The following is a 26,066-nucleotide window of genomic DNA, read 5'->3' as shown; positions in this document are numbered from 1 at the left end:
TCTTCCATGGGGAATGTGATGAGAGCTTACAGACTGGCTACTGTTCAACCTGTGAACATTTACGCTTTACTATATATGCAGTGTCTTCACTAAATTTCATTACCAACACACCCAGTTCAACAACCGAGGCCAGGTCTCACAATGTTTTTCTCTGAAATGTCCTGCTTGTATGTACCGGTTCTGTTATGAAAACATAAAACCAAAGTCAGCCTTAAAAATTAAATGGACTAGACATTTTTACCTCCAATCCAAAATTAACCTGTAGTCTTGACCTCATTTCTCTCGGAAATATGATAGTAGAAAAAGGTTGTGGTTGGGTTTTTCCACTTTGTTAAGTCAGGCTCAGAGACCTGGAAGGAACCAGTAATTTTAACTGTTTTTATCATTGCACAGAGCCGACAATATCTGACCAGCTCGATGACAGAAGTATGCACTTGCCATGAAAGTTGTGTCCCTTGAGGCTTTGAGACTATCTTAAACATGTTTAGCTATGTTGTAAAAATAATTGTTCCAAGTGATCATTTGAATTGAATCATATCTTTCCCAAGTTAAAAATCCTCCAGTGGTTTTCCATCACTCACAGCATAATAAACAAAAATAGATTCACAGTGAGTCTCAAGGCATTACAAGATCAGGCTTCTACTTAGCTCTCCAGCCTCACCGGGCACCATGTATTCCTTGCCAGTCAGCCCTTCCGGTTCTAGACCAAAGCCTCTCATTCCAAGGCTCTTCACATGCCCTTTCCACTTCACTTAAGTACATCTTGCTAGTCATATCTCACTCCAGCTTCCATAGGAAAACTTTAGAATATACCCAAGATCAGAATAGACCCTCTACTATATATACTTCCATAGCACATCATTCTTTTTCCTGGAAGAACTTATTAAAATTTGTAATCATAATATATTTATTCATTATTTAATAGTCTTCTAGAATTCTTACCCTACAGTGGCCTTGTTAACCACTGTCTACTGGTCACTTAGAAATATTCTGGCAGATGACAGGGGAATAATGAATCTTTGGTGAATAAATTTGAGTGGGAAAATGCAATATCAAAGTGTTGAGAGTAGTCAATCTCTTACTTTCTCCTTTAAATGTGCACTTATTGAAAAGAAAGTGTACCATCTTCCTAATCAGAAAAAAGTTTCCCAATGAAAAAAGGGGAAAAAAGAGCCACTTACTGAATCACAGAGAACTTAACTTTACAGAAAAATAAGCATACTCCAAAAATTTAAGCTAACAAGTTCGTATTTTAATAAATACGAATGAATGTAAATACAAATATAATCCTTACTGTGGATTTCCCCATTCATGTCCCCCTGTGCGTTTACAAAGTCTAACTTATTCAAAAAGCATTCCAGGGAGGGGTAAAATTACGTCACTTGCTGGCCACTTCTAAAATGTAAAACATAATCATGAAATGTCAAAATTTGGGCTTTAAGAATGAATCATAAATGATTTTACACATATTTGAAACATGTATAAACAGTAATAATAATCCTCACTCAAACCAATTTAAAAATTTTAGTAGCATTTGTGGCCCAAAGTGAATAGTGGTTGAGAGGGGTAAAAAAACAAACAAATAAACAAAGAACTTTTCCAGCTTTTTTTGTTTTAAATATAAAAAGCTTGCCCTATGCAGATGCGTTTTTTCACAGTGCTGTCAGCAGGAGGCCTAACGGCTTTTCATGTAAATTAAGAATATGCACCTTTGTTTAAATAGTAATCTAGGTCAAAATGAGAGGATGGTTTATTTGTTTTAGTTTATTTGGAGCTTTGAAATGGCACTAAAAGCATGGCATGAAAGTTCTTTACCTCCATTTATTTAAGTTAGAAAACGTTCCTCTTTTAAACTCTCCCACCCCACCCCCACCACCTCAATTTGCACTTCCGTACCTCATGAAGGCATTTTAAGATACTGAACAGCTCTGTTGTTTGAAGAACCAGGGGTTTGGGGCTTCTGCTACTTATTTTCAAATCTCATATTTGTTACATTTCAGATCTGAGAATCTGTGTAGATTCTAACTGAAGACCGTTTGCTTCCGAATTTGTCTCAGTAGAATTCTGACAGGTTTTCCCACCCCTCCTGGATACAGACACTTTTCTGTTTTTTATTGAGAAAGATATAGAACTACTCTGATTATCAGACACATTTTGAACATAGATTATATCACAGTGAGGAATTTCTGACTGACCCTTTCTGGTTTATGGCACCAGTGAGTTTAAGTGTGGGCAACCGATCACTGGCCCGCTGAGCACAGAAAATTGTATCTCAGCAGGTCCCATCTCAAACCCGGTGGAAAAAAAGGCTTGTTCATTTGTTTGTGTGTTTGTTTTAAACATTTCATGACAGGGGAGTGTCTTGTGGACAATATGCCACAAAGGAAGCTTTTTTTTAAAGATCAAAGATATGTTTTTCTCATTTATGTAACTTGTAGTAGTATAAGATATTATCCATACCAATATCCATTGCAATTGTAATCCCTTGATTGTCATATTCTTATGAATGTGATGTATTAATAATAAAATATTTTAGAAGCGTTGCAGGCCCCATGAAGGTCACTGAGCTACATGAGTCTACAATACAGGCACTTTAGAGGGGTCTGATTCTTTACTGCTATTGTGCTGTCAAGTTATTTTATTCCACTGTAAGAGAACATTACAATAATGCGCCTGTGATTATACATTTCATTTTTAAATGTGTTGTTAACAATGAAAAAATATTGAACATAAACTATAGATTTGTGAGGAAAGCAGCATTCAAAAGATTAACTATTGGTCAGAATGAAAATGCAGAATCAGGATTCTAAGAAATATTTCTCCTTAAGAAGCCAAAATATTCTGTTACAAAAATAAGTAAATAAGGCAGACATTGTTGCATTTTGTATTTGTTTTGCTTATAAGAAAGTGTTTTTTTTTTTTTTTTTAAGATTTATACTGAAAACATCCATCCAGCGAGTTCAATAATGGGGTTGGAAGGCAGAATAGTAAAACAGTACCAATTTAAGTAAATTATTAAAGCATAAAATATTCACTACCTTTTGTGCAAGTGGGGTGAACCTCGATGTTTGTTTGTTATATATTTATGTATGTGGTATTTATTTATATTTCTGCCTTCTTTCAAAAACTCAGGTAGCTAAGTCTTGACATAACTATAAAATGAGCTGTAATTTTTATTAATAAAACCACATGGAACATTTTAAAATCTTCATGTTATCCTTATATTTGTATGGAAAAGTGAGTCATAAAAAGAAAATATGTTAGAATTGAATATGTTTAACTTTTTAATATTCAAATTAACAGAAGTTTCAAAAATGAGCAGTAGACAATTGGAGTTTAGTTGGATCATTCATAATATACTACTCACATTCTTTAGGCTGGATAAATATTTAGGTTGATGGGAGTTGGTTAGCAGATTCCACATACAGTTTAAATTTTATGATATCCTACAATGACATTTTTCATTCTGATGTATTATAAAACCTGAAGACTTGTTTTTCTCAGAAATAACTCAAAGTTTGATTTATTTAAATTATTTTGTTTTACATGTTTAGACCAGAGTCAAAATTTCATTACTGCTTCTTTACAGAAATTATTAAAAGTATGCTAACACAACCCAAATCAGCAGATTGAGACTGTTATCAAAAATATCAGCAATACAAACAAATGAGTTCAATGAAGTTAAAACTGAGAATAATGTAAGTAATGTTATTTTAATCAACAAAATCAATAGCATTTTTTGGTCTTGCTTGTTATTTCAATATCAGCATTTATCTTCAAGACAAGTAACACGCTTTCAGTTTAGAAACTTTAGAATTTGTGAGAACGTAAATTCTGAACCTCGAGACCACCAGAATTGACCCAGCTCTGAAGATTCTGCACGTTCAGCGTGTGTATCACGTTATCTATTGACTCGTGTTCTTCATCTTCCATCCTAAATTTCACCTGAATCCTTTCAATGTTCTTCACCCACATAGGCATCTCCTGTTTTCATGTTTCCCTCACTTGGGCTCTGGCGGTGGCAATTGTTTCCAGTGAGTCTTCAAGCTGTTGTCACATACCCTCAAAACACAGTATCTCCTGTTGAAATCCCTTCAAACCTTTCCATTGATCTCAGGATGCAAATTAAAAGCCTCAGCTCACCCTCCCACATACTGTCTGGTCTGGTGCTTCATAACATCCTCACCTCCTGCTGTGTCACCTGAGTCCCAGCCCCACAACTCTGAGAAGACTCACTGGTCTTCTCTCAGTTCTTCAAACGCACCACTCCCCCTTCTGTCACAGTCACAGGGCCTTTGTTAAGTTGAGCTCTTACCTCTGTCTGGAAAGTTCTCCACTCCCATTTCTCACTCTGGTTTCTCTGGGCCTAAATAAATCCTACCAAATTTCTCAAAGAGCCTTCTCTGGGCCTCTCAGGTCTTCCTGCTGTGTGGTCTTACAGTATTTACAATTATTATATGTATATACAGTATTTACAATTATTATATGTACATATTTTGATTAATATTTATCTTAGCAGAATGGGGACAAAGGCTATGCTGTGTCTGCCTTTGCTCATCTTTATTTCCTCAAAACCTAGAAGAATAGCTGCCACACAATTATATTTGCTGAACAAATGAATAGGTAAATAAGAAGCCAGCATTTAAGTTAGCCAGTTTTAACTTTCCAGTATGCAAATGCCACTTGAATGAATTTTCAAGGTGCTTTGATAGGAATTGCTACTCTTTTTTCATGTGTTTCTAATTTTGAAATGACAAGTGAGATCCCCAAAATGCTATTAATTTTGCCGATTAGAAGAAAAAATTACTTAAATATTTCTCAGCTACCATTTTACTGATCTAATCTGTTTATCTTGCTGATATTTTTTACAAGCTCAATTTGCTTTTTGAAATGTTTTGACAATCAACAGACCTCCCTCAGTTGTTGCCAGCTTGTCTCATATTAGTAAAAATGGCTCTCATCTCCTAAAATATCTCCTCCTCTAATGTGTTTTGTATTTTCATAAAGAATCTTCCTCATATTTATCTATAGTATAGAAAAATAAGAATAGGGTTCTACATATCTGTACTCTCATTCTGTTGAATTATAAATAATTCATATTATCTTCACCCCCAAATGTCTTTATCAAATGTAATGTGAGTACAGTTTTAGAATCTTCTCTAGACTAGAATACCAAACTTTTATACCAATTGTATTTTCGTTAATTGTCTAGTATCAGTAGAATATAGTTTAATAATTTTCTGCAGGAGTGAGCAGAAAATTAAGAACCTTAAGAGCAAGGGAACAACCTTCTTTAAGTGATGTTATTTGTCTATGTTCATTGGCATATTTAAATTTTGTTTGCATGCATTTTTTCCTATGGTGTTAATCTAATCAATTTACACGGAAAGAATCTGTGTCTTATTGTTCCGCTCACTGTGCCTTGTTTCAAGATAAAATTGAAAATTGGTGGGGAGTATAGGATATATTCATTAGAAAAAGACACTGAAGATTTCAGAGAATGTTAATCACCCTAACGGCAAAAAATTATCTTTATACTTTCTCTATTTTACCCGATTTTGCACGAGCATTTTCAACCCAATCGTTCCATCTTGTATTGCTCGTTTCAGGATGGCCTATACTAATTGAGAAGTGACTTTGTTCTAGAAGAATGTAACTGGTTTTATTTTTAATCCAGTCAATCTCAAACATCCCTTGAAAAATATCTATTTAGAATTTTCCATTACCAATTAATAGTTTGTTCCTGGTCTTGAAAACAATGAGTTTAGCTGACAAGGGTGAAACGATTTTTATTTTAATGTATAAATATAAATAATAACTGCAGTTTAGAATTAAAAAGTATTTTTAAGATATCAGCTAGCACTCAATTGCTTTACAAACATTAATCCATCTTCATAACAAACCCGTGGGAAAGTTTTCTTATCTCTACTTTAAAGGTAAAGTGGTTAAAGCATAGAGAATGAGTGTCTTGCTCATATGGGCAAAGTTATATGGGCACAGCTGTTACATAGCCCCGCTGAGGTTCATTCTCAGGCAGTTTGGTTTTAGAACCCATATTTGTAGTCTTATAAACATGAGTTGGACAAGCAGCATCAAATCTAACAATCACCAACAAGCTGCAGGTGCTGTGAGAACACGGAGTGTTCGTGCCAGAACTGGAGGCCTGAGCCCAGCCTGGCACTTCACTGAACCTGCAAAATGGGAGCCACGAGTAGGGCTCACACATCAACAGTGACATATGAAAAGACCTGCACAGACTCGAGTTCAAGACCAACACAGAGCTATCAACTTCTGGAGTATCTGCAAGAAACTAAAATACACATTTTAGAAGATGAAATTCAAATTCAACTTTCTAGAAACCCTGGAACACCTCCTCAACTTTTGGGGTTTGCAGGAGCCATTTGCTGTCTCCTGTACTACAGAGCGCTAACGTGTTTCCTCCAGCTCTTTTTTCTTTCCAATGCATCATGGCTCAAACACAAATTCCGTGATATGTTTGAATCCTGTTTTCTTGGTTAAGAGACGATTTTATTTTATTTTTTCTGTCAATACAGAAATACTTATCCATAGGCGCAGATTACCACATACCAAAGTTGAATTGCTTTTCTCTGCTCAAGAAACCATTTCTGATTTCAGGGTGCTTCATCATTCTCCCCCTACCCCGTGACATTTTGTAGAAAGCTCCTTTCATTTATGTTCATCTGTAGTGGTTATTTGCTTTACAACAGCAGCATATGTTGCCAAACAGCATTCTTAGATACACAGCAGCAGTCTGAAGAAGTAGGAAGGTTTTTAAATGAGAATGCTGAGGACTGGTATATAGTGTCCTATGTCAGGTATCCACTGTATGGAAAGATCAGATGATTAATGTGAGAGATGACAAAGATGAATGATGCCTGTGTATGTGTGAGGTAGGCATGCATATAATATGTATATCAAATAGAAAGTATATATCTTACATAGAAAATGCTATACATTATTTTATACACATACGTATGCACAAACACCCTTCTATGTGTATGTGTGTGTGTGTGTCACATATGTGTGTATAATACATGTATATCACTTTATATGTCTACATATAGAGAGAAAACCAGGGATAAGTGATGTTGCTGACATGATCAAGGATAAAATAAAGTACTAGTAGATAATCTCTTCCCCTCCACAAATTTGTGATCTAAGAGCCACTTATCCTTTCCTGTCTGGTACCTAACACAAGGCCTAGAAGAAAAAAAGCACTCAGGAAATAGATGGATAGATGATAGATGATAGATGATAGATAGATGAGAGATGGACAGACAGACAGATGATAGATTATAGATAGATGGAGAAATAGATAGATAGATAGATAGATAGATAGATAGATAGATAGATAGATAGATAATAGATACATACATACATATATACATACATACATGATAAATAGACAGACAGACACACAGACACACAGACATACAGGGACTCAGAGATATATAGCTGAAGGAAGGGAGAGAGGAGGGAGAGGGGGGAGAGAAGAAAGGTCTTAGTCAAACAGTTGAAACATCCAGCCCAGTCCCTGAAGTCATTCAGTTCTTCACTCCTTTCCACACCCCGTGTCCCTCCTTGACTTTCCAGTTTTTTGCTGAGCAGATCCCCAACCCTGAGTTAGCTTCACCTTCTGTTTTCTCAGTTGGTGCCCCATGCAGAGCTTCTTGGGAAAATGATAAAAATCTTCCAACTGTGTCCAGGATAAACTTAGCCTGTTTAATCTCACTGGATTCCTACATGACCTTTTGTGTTAATTTATTTTTAACAGCTAATCACAAATGACTTTCTCCTTCCTGCCTCAAATAAAATGGCAGCTCTTTTTCTTTACAGCCAAACTTCCTATCTACCCTTGGTTTTAATTTCTCTCATGCACATGCACTCACTTCAATCCCTCATTTCACCTTTACTATCTGTAGCCTTTTCCTTGTCATTGGTCTTTACTTGTACTTTGGTTGCTTAAGCAATCAAAGTAAAATTACTACCAGAATATATTTTCATCAACTCTACCACACTTTTTTCCTCTTCTCATTAGGATCCAGCTTTTCTCCTATTAATTGACTTTTAAACCCTCTCCCTAAGCAAAATATTTGTCTTAGAAGTCATGGCATTTTTGAAAATCATATTCTAAGATCTTTAGACAGTTCTTATTTTTTAAAACCTACCTATAGCATTTCAGTTTGTTCACCAATTATTTTTTTCTCGAAGCTCTCTCTCCCTGTGACTCCTTGGTCCCGATTTCCTTTCTCTTTCTCCCCAGCATTCCTGTCTCTTCATCTCCCAACACCCTGCTGGTAGGTATTTCCTCAGCTTCTCCTATATCCTGAAGACTGGCATCCCTTCCATGACTCCCAAGCCTATAAGTCGGCATTTTCAACTAACATATTAACCAGAAATTGATCTGTCTCCTCAATATGTCTTAAAATAAACACACCAGTTTTCTGAAAAACAAGTTATTTCTCTTTGCTTCTCTTTTTCTGATAATTATGCCAACTATTCCTTAGTCAACAAGTTCAAAACCTACAAGTAATCTCTGACTTATCTTTGTCTATCTTACATCCTCCATGTATTTTTGTTTGTCTGTTTTCTGTTCGTGTTCTCTCTCTCTCTCTCTCTCTCTCTCTCTCTCTCTCTCTCTACTGTCAGGTGAGAAGATGTAAAGAAATTGAACAGATAAAATTGTACTCATTATTCAACTTGGAACTACTCCAAGGACTATAATGTTAAAATGAGACACTCAAGAAATGGATTTATTTTAGATGTGATTGCTGTTTAAAATGACTAAGTAAAATATAAAAACAAGGAACTCATACATTTTTTTCCTTCAACAGAACCAGAAGCAAATATTTGTAAATTCATACAGTAGTATGTAAAGGTAATCCTGGGCTCTGGAAATACAATATGACATTTAAAAATATCTCCTTGATCTAATTGTCATAATGTACTACCAGAATTAGCAACAGGGACAGATGTGAAGGGCTTTAAACAAGATCGAAAGATGGGAGGTCTTAGAAAAACAGAAACATTTCACTTTTCGTAAAGATAAATAAGTCATAAAAATTTCTTGCTTTTACTACTAGAGGGGGAAAAAAGCTAAAAATCATGAAGATACATGAAATAAAGTTTAACTTAACATATTGCTAGAGAAGCCACATACTTTTTTATGATTATTAATAATTATTTCTGTTTAATTGTTTTAAATCAGCAGTAATCGCTCGTTACAATGTATCTCTTAATTTTTAAAGTTTCAGAATTGAAATTATCTATATAAAATATCAGATCTAGTTTTCTTTCAGTTTATATATTTCATTTATTTTATTCTAGAGTTCCCGCTAATCTACAACAAAGTGATTTAGAATTTCTGTGCAAGCAAGAGAACTAAAGACCTCTCTAAAGAAGAAGGGAAGGTAAGTCCCAGGCCCTACAATGTGTCCCAACCTACCAAATGAGACACAAAGACTTAAAACATACAACTTGTTTGCCTTGACAAAATTAAACACTTTTGCTAAGTTGCAGGATACTTTGTGGCCTGTTATTTTTGAAGACAAATGACTCCAAAACGTGATTATTCTGATGTTCATGTTCTTTTTGATAATAAGAAAGCAATGGCATTTCTACAGCCCTTTTTTTTTCTGGAAAATGAGATGAATGGGGACATTTTAGAATATAGACTCTCTGGTTTTTAACTAGAGAGAATGTTCTACCCTGATAGAGTCAACCCAACACAACAGGTTACAGAGCTCGTGTGCATGTCTCTCACTTGGGAAACGATTGTTTAGAGCTCTCTTGTTCTCAGAAAGTCTTAATCCTTTCTGAGCACCACTTACATGGCAGCCTTAGAGAATTAAACTTGTACCTGGTCACTTTTTTTCTCTCCTCGATATAGCTCAGTGCGTTTTCTCAATGGTAACCATGGTCAAGTAATTTAAAGCTTTGAACTCTGTGAACAGATTCACATGAAACCGTATTCTGAGGGGTTTCCACAAAATGAAAAATGTCTTCTACCAGGAGACTATAGAAGAATTTACAACAGAAAATCTGATGTGTTCCACTCAGGATGTGTGTACAGTAGCGTGCCTGGAAGATCTAGTTTCTTAAAGTAAACCATTCAAAAAGTATGTGACTCTTTTAGCTTAATAGGTTGAGTTCTTTGAGATTCTTTGCCTTCTCCTGATTGATGGTATTTTTCTTCTTTGAACACAAAATTCAGTAAAAATTTCCAATAAAGAAAAGGGTTTTCCAAATTAGGAAATAATTATGAGATGCAGATATATATGAATAATAGTATTTTTGCATCAGAAAAAATGAATAACTCAATTGTTTGATGCTCTTCATTCAAAGTCAATATATTGTTATTTTTTTAAGATGAAAAAATGATTACAGGAGTTTAGAACTTAAGTACCTATGTCTTAAGATACTATGACAATAGCCATGGTTTTGTCACTGTTATAATTTTATATTCAAGTTACTAAATTTGAATTCATTTTGTATCCAAAACAAGTAATCTTTTATTTTTTTCCTACATTGAATTTGACACAAATTCAGTACTTATAGAAGAGTTTTTTTGTGTTTTTGTTTTTTTGTTTTGCTTTTCAGCTTACAGAAGGGCAAATATAAGATAGAAGGATTTTTTTTTTTTTAAAGAATAAAGTTGTGGTTTAATTATTACATGAAATAACAACAACTACTGTTGTTTTAATATTCCTCTCAGGCACTGATGTTTTACTTTTCCCCTAAGGGTGTCTCAGAGAAAGTGATATGAGAGTCCTTTAATAAAAGTCTTTGCATGCAGAGGCACACATTCTTACATACTATGTGAGTAATTAATCAAAACTGAAATAAAACTCCGGAATGAATGGCTGTGTTATGTGTCATCTCCTGCATGCAAGGTACCTTTCTTCCCTTGATTTCAATTTAGGTAATGGTAAGATTTCTCTGTTAAGATAAAACAGTTAATATAAAATAGATTTATGATTTACCATCATGTGTTTCCTCAGTAACTGTTGTTTTAGGATCCTCTCTAAAAATTTTAGCATTATCTTTAGCACATAGTCTGTGGAAACAAAGATCCTGGAAATGCAATAGATACAGCCTAGATAAGAAGTGATTTATCTAAGTTGCTTTACTGATATTTTCCTCAGATCCTCCTCCTGGCTTTTCTTTTCATTCAAATGTGAAACACAACAAAATCACACACTGTGAAGAGCTTATCTATATAGTTTTATAATTGACCTCTAATAAATTAAATTTTTAGGATAAATTATCATTGGAGTATATAGGGAATTAAGTGCACAGCTTCTCTCATTACTAGTGGGAGACACACACTTGATTTCAGGCACTCCAAGCTGAAATGTAATCACCTATGTGTTTTCTCCTATAAAAGTATAACTCGGTACTCAGTGCAAAAGCAACATGCAGTTCACTGAAACCCACTGTTGATGAGATTCCTTCAGATCTCTAGCATTTCACCTTAAAAAAAAAAAAAAAAAAAAAAAAAAAGCTCTTTCTATAAATGCCACTATAATAAAATATGTCAACCTCCTCTTGTCTTTGAAGTACCCTCTCTTCAAACTCTTCTCTTTTCAACTCATGAAAAGCACTCTTCCCATACCAGGAGGTTCTGGAGAACAACCATTTAGTCTTTAATAGCTAATATATAAACCTGAATGTTTTAGTGCTCCTCTGAGATACATATCGATTTATAACTTTTCATATGAGACAGTTGCTGCTATGTAGGTAAGCTGGGCCTTAAAAATCCCACATATAAGCATATATCTTGAGGAGGAAAAAAAAGTGATTGTTTAAATGCCCTAAATTCTTCCTAAATCAGGTGAAACTACTACACATTTTCTAACCTAGGAAGAACACCCAGACAAAACTAAACAAAACCCTGAAAAATATTATTAAATATATTATTTACATTTATTGTCTGGGAAAATTTCTAGAGTTTTTCTTTTCTAATTTAGACTAGATATAGAGAGAATAATTTTAGAACATATGCTTTAGCTGACATTTTTCAGTGTGATTATAAATATACTTTATTAAAGTTGGCCAGATGTTTTAACTAAGCCTAACAGAAATACTCAGAAACATTTCTTAAATTTAAAAAAATAACAAAATGATGTTTTGCAAATAAATGGCACCTAGGACTAAATATCATTCAATTTCTATGGCGTAGAATCCTACTACTGTTTAAAAGAGTTTGTAGGAAGAATAGAAAACATGTAAAATGTTACATGGTTTGTTTTAGAAGTTGAGAAAAGGAATATTATATATAATTGAAATCCACGGATAAACCAAGGCTATCATTTTTAGTCAGTAAGATCCACCCTTTTCCAGCCCTTTGTAAAATTGAACTCAGAATCATAAAGCCTTTGACTTGTATAAAATGTTTTTTTTTTTTTTTCCTCCTGCTGGATCAACATCCACCAAAAGAGAAAAGCAAAAGCAAAGAACCCACATAATACTCAAACCGAATACCCACCCTCAGCCTCAACTGGGATTAGAAGCTGATTATATCATCATTTGGCAGATAAGCAAAGAATTGAATGAGATGAAAGAAAGAGCATAAATTAACAATACTAAAAAACATCGTAAAGCAATCTGATGATTATAAGTAGGTCTATGTTGTTGTCTTACAGAAAAAAATCAGAATGGCTAACTATTACTTTTATCTTTTAGCTAGATGTTTTGGTATTTTGTAGACATAGCATTTGGTACAAGGGAAAAGTTGGATGGAGTTTTAAGTTTGTGAAATATGGTGATAATTTTTCACTATGTTTTTTAGTCCCTTTCTCTTGTTTGGCATGAGATGTAGAAAAGAGTAATTTAGCTTTCTGAAGCTACCCGTCTAATTGCAGAATTTTGGAAAGCCTGTGCCAAGAAAGTGTTCAGGTTGACTGGGTGCTTTGATTCTTCATGTTTGCATCGAATTGTATAAGGGCAATTTTCTAAGTATGACATCCATGTCTGCTTTTACCATATAGCCAAGGTGACAATTTGCATCCATTAAAAAAAAAAATGGTAGTATAGTCTCAAAATATAAAAAGTTTAGAAAAATTTTGCTTGTTTTAGGTACTTGCTTTTTTCTTATGAATTAAAATTGAATAGCGATTTATTTTATGTTAGGAAATTAGAGTGTGAAAAATGGATTTGTTGGAGCTGTCCCAGAGATAGTTAAGAAATAGCAGAAATAACTATTTAATACAGAGGGGTCATTGGCAAACTCACTTTAAAACACATTTAAAAACACCTTGTGAAGTTTATTATTTCAGTTTAACCTAATATGAGATATAAAGCATTGCCTTCGCATAGTTAAAATCTGTAGATAGTTCAAGGCCCTAAAAGTTAAAACAAATTTAAAGAAAAAAAAAAAACACACATTGAAATTATTCTTGGACCTAGGTAGGGACCATACTGTAAAATGATATGACAAAAAGTTTTCCACACAGGCGCATGGCCTGGCGCTTGGTCACGAGTCTTCATGCAGCCAGTTTGCACAGATGGAAAGCAGGACCCTTGTGGAACACTGTGGAAGGTCTGTGACTGTGCTGAGTTACATCCTGCATCCTTAAGGGTTTATTTTTGTCCCAATGTCCTCTGCCATCGAAGTCCTGGCACTGAGGGATTGTGAGTGTCCTCTGTATTGTTAAAGAGCCAAGGCTGAAGAAATGCACAGACTAAAATAAAGGAACGTCCCTCTAAAACTTCCTGTTGGCTGCCTGAGAACAAACCACTCTCTTCACAGTATGTGACCCAACTCACCGATAACCATTTAAGAAAATATCCTTTCAAATGCCATCAACTTGAGATTATCATGCTAAACGAAATAAGTCAGACAGAAAAAGTTGAGAACCGTATGATTTTACTCATATGTGGGACATAAAACTGAAAGCAACAAACTAAAAACACAAACAAACAAAAACTTATATACACAAACAACAGTTTAGTGATTACCAGAGAAAAAGTGGGGCAGGGGAAGGTAAATAAGGGAGTTAAATATGTGGTGATGGAAGGAGATTTGACTTTGGGCGGTGAAAACACAATGCAATATAGAGATGGTGTATTATTGAATTGTGTATTTGAAATACCATCATCAGAGAATAATTAGGAGAGAGACAAAGAAAGATGACTAAAGACAGAAGAATAAGTCTTCTGTTTACTAGCTCAGGAATCAAAGAAGATATTTCTTCACAGATTATATAAACACTTTTTTTCTAATAGGTGATACCTCTTTGCACTGTTTTCCAATCAACAAAAGATATAAACATGTATAATGCTATATGAAATGTAGTTTTGTGCAATAAAGATAGCCTTGGAACTGCATGACCTAGCTTTAAATTCTTATTCTATCGCTATCTAACTTTGAAGACTTGGCAGTTTCTCATTTCTTCAGTTTCTTAATCTGTAAAATAGGAATGATAATACATTCCCACTATGATTTTATGAAGACAAAAGATAATTAATATACTAAAGTCCCAGTACATATAATAATCAATTATACCTATTACTATTATTATTTGAGGTAATTATTTCACAAGAGCATCATGTTCTTTCACAGGTTTCTATTTTCAACTTCCTTTCCTAAGATCCAAATAGGTCAGTGAATAGGGTACAGATATTTCCTACATTCTTAAATACTTTATTGACAAAGAAGGGATAAAATCCTAAACTTGATGAGTAGAAAAAAGAATGGAAATAGATAATACTACAAATTTCTTTTTTTTAATATGGCAGCTACAGTTCAAACAAGCCACATTCCACCTCTCTGATCACACTGCAATGAAAAGATGTAGGGAGGTCCAATGAATGTTGGAAGATTTACCTGCAGGAAATGTAGCCAATTGCCAGTGTTCTCTCAAAGTCATATTTCTTGTTAGGTTCTGAAAAGAAAGCTCTATTTTATGCAAGGTGACCAGAAGCAAATAAGCCTGATAAATAGGAGTGTTAGAATGGAACAACAACAACGACAACAACAACAACAACAACAACTTAGCTTCCACGTCTAGCTTTGGAGCACTCCACTACTAAAAAGGCAGTGAGCATCCAGTTTGCTACTCTATCCCTCACACTGGCAAAGGGTTATATGTCCAGTACATAGTGCAAGTGTTAAAAGGATGAATAAACAAACCACTTTCCTGGGAAATAGTATACTAGGTGGTTTCTATTCTAAGAGATCAGAGACAGATTTTACTAACAGAGGCTGACATCCTTAAACTTGGCAGCAACCCCTCATTTGTGGACCTTGATTATTTTTTATTTCAACATTACATTAGTGCATCTTCCCCCATTCTTCTGCTGTGTGTATCTTCAGACTGAGTCTGATTAGAAGAAAGTTTCTTTGAGATCTTTTGATGGACATCCTTTACAATTATGAAGTTATTTGTAAAGTATAGTTCTCCATAGCTAATTTGTTTCTTGCTTTGTGAGCCTGACCATATAAGAAACGTCATCCCAAATGAGCCCAGTGATTCATCAGCCAGCAGTGGCCCCAAGGAATATTCTATATGAGATTGTGGTTGCTGTCAAGATATTACCTAAATAAACTTCATCGATGTCTGTTAATAATTCACCAAATGGTTGTTCGTATTAGAATTCATTTAATTGTTTTGAATGTTACAAGCTGAAAGTAATTTTTCATGGGTCCTCTGCCCTAATTTTTCCCCCATTGTTGACTTCATAGTATCAGTTATTGTTTTTAATGAATTCTGGATAGTTTCTGGGGGTAAATCACAGTAGAGTTTCAGACAGAAGCAAACATATCTCCAGGGCAAAAATTAATAACAAAAAGTTGGGACCTGCCTGTGTCCCATAAAGCCATATTTTTTTAAATGAAAAGGCTGCTGTGATCCTGAATACATTCTCCATTTCTCAGTATTTTGCAATTAGTTAAACTTTGTAGAAAAATGAACAATCTCTGCCCAATTTTAGCAAAGTTCTTTAATGTACAGATTGAGATATTCTAGAGTTTAAATGATAATGAATACCAAAATATGATAAAACGTGATTGTCCAGGAAGGGATTATTACCTAAGCACGAAGTATTTTTAATTAGTGAGTATTACAAATATAAATATCATTTATATCAAAGCAAAATATCTATTTTATAGATATCTACCTACTTCTGTTCCTTTTTTTCTCTTTGCTCATTTCTCTGAGAAGGTATTTCCTTGGTTCACAGGTTTTGTGGTGTTTCCTTTATTTGGATACGTAGATATCACCAACTAGCACCTCCTTGTTGATTTGTAACATCCAGATGAAACAATAGTAATAAATTATTTTACTACAGCAAATTTTAGAAGATGTCGATGTCAAAAAAATTCAGCTTGCAAACATAATAAAACTCAGTTGAATTAACAACAGTGACTTCAACTGAATAGCATGTTCAGGGTAAAAGATATTTTTTGTACCTCTATAAAGGAAATTTTTTTCTTTTTACACATATATCATTCAAGTGCCAAAAAAAAAATCCCTCTCAGACACTGTTATTGAAAAAAATTTCACGAGAGCCAATCTCACTTTTCCAGCAGAGCAGCAACCTACCTTTCTAAATGGGGAGCAGGTGATGCTTTTCAAAATGCTGCCTGCATGTTGCAACACATTTATTTAAAAATACTGTTTCTATTATTCTTGAACACTTAGAGTAAAACCTTATTGTAAATGGTGTTATCACCAGGAATAGTAAGTTGTTTTCATGCACGAAGTTCAAACCGTTCTCTGATGTGGCCAATTAGGGAAGCTTTATAAAACACCTTAGGACCAACTGAGGACACATTTTGCTGTGATTTTTTTTATATTTGGGTTCTCATATCCTTCTGACCTACATAGCATGGGGGAGTCAGCCATCAGCTGGTATTTCTCAGAGTTGCTCAAGGAGAGTTTCTACAGTCGGGACTGGCAATTTGTGCGCTGGCTTCTGTGTGTGCCTATTTATATGTCTGGCTACAGATCTACCTATCATCCTTTCGCTCTGTTCAATTACTTACCATTCACACACTTCGTGAACAAAAGGTCTTTGGTGTGAGCATGATCTTAGAGTAGATTTATACAAAGTGCAATAGGCCTTTATCCAAAGAATGAGGTGTGCAAAGAAAACCCTGGATCGGTACTCCCTCTTCTGTATCAGATTTTGACCTCAAGACCTACCTTAGTTCAGTTTGCAGTGGGAGGTGGGTGGAGAAAGCACTTCAGCTATTCTTCTTTTTAGAGTGGTCAGCAACCTGGTGTCTCTTGGAATCACCTCCAGTGTCCTCCACTCCCCTTCAAGCACCACCCATTAGATTCAGCTGGGAAGTTCAGCATCCAAAGCTCTATCATATAATGTCTCTCGCTTATGTAAGCCATGTTCCGGCTCTTGACGGACTTTTTAAGATAACAATTATATTACATGCCAGATTTCAAAATCAAGGCAAAGTGGCACTCAAAGAGAGATCTGATTACTACTTAAGAAGATAAAAGAAAATCTAAGAAGGATTTGAGTGTCAGTAATAGATCACCACATCTTAGTTTAAATGGTGTTTATTTATCTCTAATATATGTATGAGGTCTGTGATTATACATAAATATCTCTTGGGGAGTATTGTGTGTAGATCAGGAAACAATGAAGTATTTGCTGTTGTCTCTTTCAGACTAAGGCTATTAAAACTCAGACTTTGGAAAGTGCAGGTTTTATCTGGCCTGTATTAGAATAGTGGCTTAGAGAAAAAATTTAATCCTTAAAGACAAGGGCATACCGTTAAAAATGTATTTATTTATTATTGTGTGGCATTGTGTTAGGCCGTTGGAGTGATACAAAAAAAAAAAAAAAAGAAAAAAAATGAATCAAATGTGCATCCGATCAGCAAAGAGCTCTCAGTCTATTAACAGCAATAAGTCATAAGCAAAATGCATCACATAAAGTGATTAGTGATACAGCAGAGGTCCACGTGACATGTTATGGGAATTGAAAGGAGGAAGGAGATTTTAGTGCAGGATTTCTTCAAGAATATTCTATTGTTTAAAGCATTTGTCACAGGGATGTTCAATGGCCTCTGGAGAGCACCTTCAACCAGTAGAGAGATTCAGTGGCTGGTGGAGGGATGTCACATGACTACCTTCTGTTGTGTCCTTTGCTCATGTTTGCTCTTGGTATATCAATTAACATAGTAGAAAGAGGTGTTTTCGAAGACTCTCTGGACCAGAGTTGAAAGTAAATGAAGCATTTGCCCTGTTCTTGAATAGCCTCATTTATTCACTTAACAAATATTTCCTCAGTATCTACTTCTGAGAAACAAATGTAGTATTGTCTGGACAAATAATTTATAGTAATAATAAAAGTCACTCTGTATAACACAATTAGCTAGTTTGGGATTTTACAGTTTAAATACTTTGAGTACTTATGATCGTTGGAATAATTTGGTTACCTCATCAGAAAGTCATGTCAGAGATAACTCACTAAGAGTTATCTGAAAGTATTATTCCTATTTATTTGATTAGGCCACTGTTCTCAAGTGGGTGCATTTTCGCCCTTCAGGGGACGTTTGGTGATATCAGGAGACGTTGCTTTTTACAACTTGCAGAGGTGTGCTGCTGGCATCCAAAGGTAGATAGAGGCCAAAAATGCTATTAAACATCCTACAGTGCAAGACAACAACCCATAACAAAGAATTCTTCAACCTAAAATGTCGATACTACCGAGGGTGAGCAACACTGGCTTAGGTTTGTATTCCTCCTTAAATCAATAATTGGGAGCCCCAGAGACAATGAGCGTCTACACAGAGAAGCCTGATATTCACACACTCCTTGAACAGGCACCTCAGCTAGACGGTCAGAGAACCCAGCTATATTTCTATCATGTCATCAGAAGCAAGAGCAAATTGTCAAAGAAGGAGAAGAGGGAAGGAGGAGCTCAACGCGAAACATAGACTCTTTGGGGCTGGAGAAGAGGGACAGCATAAAAGCTAATGTTAGAGGTATTATTTCTCAAGGGCCAGCTGTGCCATTGATGGCTCAGCACCCATTGCTACCTGTCTATTGGCAGCAAGGATTTCCTTTTCCTTCATGTTTTTATAACAGGCAACGTGCTTCTTTGCCCTTCAGTGCTTTCATTCAGATCTTCACCTCAGAGCTCCTGCTCTGTGGTCCTCCCCTGCCCCTCCCCCCAAGACCCCATGGCACCGTGCTTCTCTACCCTGCTCAGCCTTCCCCCTGATGGTTCTCTACTCTGGGGCACCGACTTACCACATGGTCACACCAGGTGGGAAGTGGGGACAGAGAGGCCTGCTCTCATTGCGGGGGCTGCACTGGGGATAATGTCCTTCTGGAAACCTAGGCTGGGAATATGAACTCATTTTCCCAAGTACATGGTGACCAGACTCTGGTTCCATTAGAATATTATAATATAAATAGATTTTTATGCAGTGTTCTAAAAATCTAATGAACAATCTTGTTTACATATTTCATTACATTTTAGGTCCCAACGATGTGATTTAAAGATGGCATTTAGCAGCATTTTCTCTGACATGATAAATAACACTCCCAGGCTGCTTCAGGCAGCTTTGCAGGCTCCCCTGCCAACCTAACATCCTGTATAGGAACTTAAGGCTGGGGAACACATTTCCTGTCCATTATCTCGTTTGTTTCTCACATGAGCTCAGGAAAGTTGGGGCTCCTTCGGCACAGTGCTTGGCATTTAGTCAATGAGTAATGAATAGTTGATAATTTGACAAACGCCCAACTTTTTCAATGATAAAACATTCTGATTATTGAGTTGACTTGTGCAATAAAACACGGATTCTTAGTGACAGATCTAGAGCCCTGGGCAGCAGACTCCTCATCCAGGACTCTTTCGTGCTGCCTCTCTGGGTCTGTCTGAACCAGGACAGATACACAGCTGTAGGGGTCTGCAGTGGGACCAAACTATATCCTGGATCTCAGAGTGACTGTGTTATATCATAGAGAGCACTCTTTAGGAAGAAGGCCTGTGTACCTGAGCTTTGCCTGATTCCTTTTCACACCTACAAGTGGGGAGGTCACTTAGAGCAATTCCATCAGAGATAGCTCTCTCCTGTTCTTTAAGGCAAGGGAACCCTGCCTTTGATTTATTTTGTATTTCACCACAGGGCTCAGCACACCCTAGAGGCATTTAATCCGTTGACTTGAATTGATCTTAGATGTTGGGCTTGGCCTGATGTGAACCTTCACACTGTAGGACTCAGCAGGTCATTAGAACTCATTTCAGTTTAAATCCAAGGCCCCTGACAGCTCCAACCAACTCTCTCTAAGGTCCATGGGTCTGGTCAAAAGATCATAGGTTTGACACAAGAGGCAGTTAAAGCAGATATGTTCTTCCTTCAAAGTCTGTAGGTTGAAGATATAAGATGATCTAGGGGCACTAATATCACTCTACTGCTCAAAAACTATCAGTTACCTAAAGAGTAAAGTACAAAGCCTATAGCCCAGCACTCTGATCCTAATTTACCTTTTCAAAATTTTTTTCTTATTACTCCTTTTTATCTTCCATGTGCTTCAGCTATGCTGAAATATTTTCTTAAATTTTTATAAAAAATTTACTATTTGCTCTTCCAGGAATGGCCTTTCCTCCTTTCTTCCCCCCCCCCACCTCCACCCATCTCTACATAACTCAGTTCATCTGACTAATTCACTTTCTTGTTCAACAATTATTTATTAAATGTCTACTACATGTCAGGCTATATGATGGGTGCTGGGAATAGAGGTGACCAAGAGAGTTAAGGTCACCTATGGAGTTTCAATTCTTCAGCAATAGCTAACATAAAACAAATAATTTAATTAAGTACTTACAAAGTATGGTGTGTTGTTAGGAGGGATGTTAATAGGATCCTATGACAGATAGTAACAGGAGAATCTCAGAAGGAGAAGTCATAGACAACCCTTTGGGAAGATGCCCTTCAAGCTGAGAACTAAAACTATGTGAGTCTTGGAGAAAGAGCCTTCCAGGGCAAACACGGCTGAGGCAGGGAGACTCCCAGTTTCAAAGTCTGTTTCCATGATGCTTTTTCTCACCACCAACCTACTCACTCTGACTTCCGGTGAAAACAGGACTTACTTCCTTGAATTCTCATGTAGCCTATCTATTCTACTCCGGTAATATGTCTCACTTTCTGCCTCAGTCTAAGGTCATTTATCTCGTCTCCCTTGAGTGCAGCATGCATGTCAATTCCATGTTGTAAGTCCCTCATAGTAGAATAGTGACTATGCTCTTCTCTTTCTCTCTACTTTTTCACACTCATCAGCTTTTTAAAATGTAGTGTAGAAGAGTGAACTCTCAACACCCAGCAGACAGAGGACTTTCCTAACAGGATGAACAGGTAGCATGCTCTGTGTTCCATTCCTCCCACAGTCAACAGTGCTAACTGCCTGATACTTTATTCAACTATATTTGCTGACTAGAAAAATGGCATGGTACTGGGATGTCTTGTAGGACTGAAAAGTGATAAGCTGTTTGACACTCTGGTAATCACAAGAACATAGTTCTAGGGCTCCTTGGGCAGAAGCTATAAAGCCATGTGATTTAAGTTGGAATGCTGAATTGGTACATTTTGTTTAATATCTATATATTATACAAATATAATACATTTATGATATGATTAGTGATACCAGAAAATGTTAAAGGTAAAAAATAGAATAACTATTTAAGAAAGTTCATGCATAGGATACAAATGTAGACTATGGGAAGAAAACTGAAGTCACTGGTAAATAAAAGAGTTAAAAATCATAGCATGAAAATTGGTTTTGTAAAAGAACGGTGTTCTGCAATTGCCTTGTTATGATATCGAATTCTACTTGAGTAAATTAGGAGCGGTGTTCTCTTGTTTAGCTGTCATTAAAGAACTCAGTGGTAAATGTCAGTATCCCCACCAAGATCACACTGAGTTTTGTGAAATTCTCCAAAAACCTCTCCAACAGGAGAATTTATAAGCTCTGCGTGTTTGACCGTCTTAATGTGTGAAACTAACTGAGAGATCTAAGACTAACTGTATGCAGCTCAATTCCAATCTGCTTTTTAACAATATCTGTGACACATTACATTATGTCACATTCCAATTTGATGGAAAATGACTTCCAGTGTCCAACAAGAAATACATTTTTAAAAGCATATGAACTACGCTGTTATTTTCCTTGCTGTTTTCAAAGGCAGATGCTTTACCATACTTTCTTCCTTCAGATCATTTATAAACAACAGAGTGAGCTCCTGGTAAAACAGGCTGGCTTAGACTGCGGTCCTTCTCACCTGCTCACCTCTGACAGCAAACCGAACTGTTTCACAGTTTGCACTATATATAAGCATCCCTTAAAAAGAATCCACAACATGAGCTCTAGGAATGATACTGGAAAGTTAGCAAGTATTCTTTGTAAGAAAGAAAAATTATCCTTTTTTGAGTTACATGTAGGTAGCTACATGTCGCTGGAAATGTCCTTTAGTTTCGTTTATCTATGGTCTGCCTTGGTGTTATCCACAGTTAATTCTCAGCAGCACAGAATAGACCTTAGAGGAACAAAGAAACATTTATTCAACCCAATCAAGGAACTGACAGCGATGGGAGGGGCAGGGGAGGAAGGGCTGGGGAGGAAAAATAGGAATTCTTACAAAAATTTGGTAATATCTAAAAGTGAGTTAGGGGTCCTAGTAGGATTCCTCCCCCTTTTAACAACAAAGTGCAGAGTGAAAGAATATGTTCAGCTTACTTTGTCTTCCTACTTTGTTTGATCTGAAAGAACAATCAGATACGGCTGATTTCTGAAGACCACTCAGAATAGCGAGATCTCCAATGCCACCACTGATAGCCGCCATTGTCAACAGGAGGCATCCCAGGTACTGACACCAGCACCTGGAAACACTCAGATGCTCAACACTTTATCTTTCATTTTAAAATCGACTGCTGGGAATTCTCTTTACACAATACATTGGATGGTAAGTGTTTAGAGGAGGAATGGATCCTGAAGGAGAATAAAGCATGAACTTCAGAAGCTATGACTGGACACTGGAGGAATCAAATATTTTAAGGTTAGAGTAGAGAAATCCCATGGGGAGGAGGATGGGGGTAGATTGAGCAGAGTACAGGAAAAAATAATAATAAAAAGGTTCGGTCTACCTGGACCCAAATCTCTTAGTTAACCTCTGGGTGGTCATGCGGTTCTCTCCCTACCTGCACACTGTCTGACCTCATTAGGCAATCAGACAGTTTGGAATAAAGTACAACATAATGAGAAGGACTCTTTATCTCAAAGGAATCCAAGACAAGCCAGAAATCCCTTTGGAGGATTTCTGCCAAGAAATCGAGCACCTTTGTATCCCAGATAAAGGCCTGAAGTTTTAAGGGATAGTACAGATTAATCGTTTTTAGAAATTCATTTTTAAAGATATGTATGTCACTGACTATGTAAAATATTTAAAAGAGCTGTCTTAACTAAAGCTCAGGATTGGCTTGCATGCATAATAAAGTCATAGAACAGGTTATAAGGCCTTCAGGCTTTGCTAATTCTTAATTTAGTAGGAAAATAATACCTCTCAAAAATAACCTCCATGAGTCTCTTTAATCATAAAATAGGATGGGTGTTTTCGTGTGCTTTTTGTTTTGTTTCTAAGTAACAACACAATTCTACTGGGATACATTTGATTTTATCTCCAAAATAGGGCAAACTCTAGGGTTATAAATAGTTATATGGCTACCACTTAATTGCATGTGAAAATCTAGAGATATGGTTTGTTTTTATCCTGGAGCTATCTGCTGTCTTTGGCGCCATAAGTACATTTTTTGAAATGCAAAACATAGAAAAGGGTCAAAAAGCTAATAAGATTTTAGGTTCTATATTGAGTCTACTTTATTTTACACAATTTAGCAACTTATTAAATATAGTCAATAACATTCAATTTGGCTTTTTAGATTCTTGCCAAGTATATTGTAAAACTGGACCCAGATATAGAAAAAACATCCCTTACCTTGACTATCAAGGTAAATTGGCCACTAGCAAGTACATTCTTGCCCATTTTTTTAAATAGAGAGCTGTAGTAAAAATAGAAAATATATTTTACATCTAATTTCTTTATATCTGTGATTCAATTCTTCAATTATATCTAAACCTGAAGTAAATCAATCTTTTACCAAACTTTTTCATCCCTTAAGAAACTATTTAAAGCTCCTAAACCGAGATTATTAAAAATTCCCTTTCCACTTATGAAGGACAACATTTTAATCTTTGAAGATGTAAAATGATGGTTAAGAAAAATATTCCCAATACAAGTACTACGGTATTTCCTTAGGAATAAATAGTCTATGAGTCACCTAAAATCATCACGTTTATACTCTGGAGTATAAGAAATGTAGATGACAGATATTTGAAATAGGGTTTTTAAAAACATTTTTGAAGGAGCTAAAACAAAAATTTGGAGGAAGAAATCATAGCTCCTCTGTCCTCCACCCCTCCGCCACCTCGGGAAACGAAGTTGGCCAAGTGAAAAGGGATCAGAAATAATATCCAGAATCAGACAGTAAGGGTCTGAAGCAGAATTAAGGCAAAAGGGGGTAAAAAGATAAGCAGTGATGCCACGATGTGTAGGTAGCATCAGCGACAGTGGCAACAGACAAAACCCAAAAATGTAGCCCATTTTATAAGCAACTAAATGCAATCTGTATGCTACAGATATAATTTTAAACCGTCTTTCTTCAATTTACGCTACCGTTGATTTTCAAGAGCAATATACATTAAGACACTCATTATCATATTGATTTCTTTAAGCTTTGCCTTGCTCTTATCAAAAAGATTTGATTGTTACAGTATTTGAAAAGAACTCTACCACCTAAAGGAAATCAATGTCAAAATTCCTCACCAGTTTTACCGAAAACGCACAAAGGGAATCACAAATTCTTTTTCGCTGTTGTCGCTTGTGGATTTCAGTAGCAATTCTAAAACGAATAGTAAGGTAATTTTACATAAAGTAGAAACAAAATATTGTGATACTCTAATGGATGGGAAGCTCAACTAAAAGTATAAGGTACTGCATACAAATGCACACATTCATTTTGAGGAAAATATTCCCAATACAAGTACTATATTTCCTTAGGAATAAATAGTCTATGAGTTACCTAGAACCGTCACCTAAACACATTTTCTGTAACAAATCCCAAGTTTTAAAAGTTCAACTTGCTACACACACACACACACACACACACTCTCTCTCTCTCACATTCACACACAAAAACAAGCATGTACAAACTGAAGGTGAATTTTAAGATATAAAACTGAGAGTGATGATTATGTAATTGCTGTTGTTAACCAGATGAATGTTTCTGCTCACTTGCTAAGGAATTAAAATCTCTGAACAATAACCTGAAATGTTGTTAGAGGTCACATGTACCTAGAAATAAAGAAGCATACATTGCCTAGACAGGTTTGTGCATTACCTCAGATGTGTGGCACTTAAAATATATGACATCAAAATGTATTTGTCAGCTCGCTATTTGAGGGTCATATAAATGTGTTATATATCTCAATACGTTATCTGTCTCTGAAAGTTTAGGATGTAGTTCAGATTTTTGTCTGTCAGGTGAAACTCACCGAATCGAATTTCACTTACATGATTCAATAAAATCGTGATTTTCTATGAAATGCCTACATCCGGATTGCTGAGTTGCTGACCAGACTCCTTCCAGGAAAATGGAGGGAAGTAGCTGGAGATGGTGTTGGAGCTGATTTTTGCTCTTTGACTTGTCTTGTCCACCTCTGGTTCCTGTACAGCTTTCAAATTGTGCTCCCATAAGTACTCATATATGTATTTACTTAGCAATTGGCATAGGGTTACACAAAATCAGTGACAACTGTCTCAACTCTTTCTAAAGTAAAAAATAAAATGAAAACTTAAATATTCAATTGTACCTTTAGTCAACAATACTGTATTCTGCACTTAAAATTTTTTTAAAAAGGTAGATCTCATGTTAAATGTTCTTACCATAGTGAAAGAAAATTTTAAAAAATAAATATTTACATTTTTGGGGAGCTTTTAATTTTTTAGCTAATTTCTAAAAA

The 26,066-nt window shown here is 35.8% G+C and overlaps 1 protein-coding gene across 8 annotated transcripts in view; it reads left to right on the top strand.

The window, feature by feature from the left end:
* The window catches only part of TENM3 (teneurin transmembrane protein 3), a 766,204-nt gene that overhangs the window by 135,706 nt on the left and 604,432 nt on the right, over window positions 1-26,066 (top strand). For all 8 annotated transcript variants that reach the window (XM_036228685.1, XM_036228689.1, XM_036228687.1 and 5 more), the window contains exon 2: window positions 9,349-9,431. The gene's annotated coding sequence lies outside the window, so the exon portion shown is untranslated. The remainder of the gene's footprint in view (window positions 1-9,348; window positions 9,432-26,066) is intronic.

This window comes from Rousettus aegyptiacus, unplaced genomic scaffold, assembly GCF_014176215.1.
Source record: "Rousettus aegyptiacus isolate mRouAeg1 unplaced genomic scaffold, mRouAeg1.p scaffold_m13_p_11, whole genome shotgun sequence".
NCBI lineage: Eukaryota > Metazoa > Chordata > Mammalia > Chiroptera > Pteropodidae > Rousettus > Rousettus aegyptiacus.
This window is presented reverse-complemented; position numbering and strand designations above follow the sequence as displayed.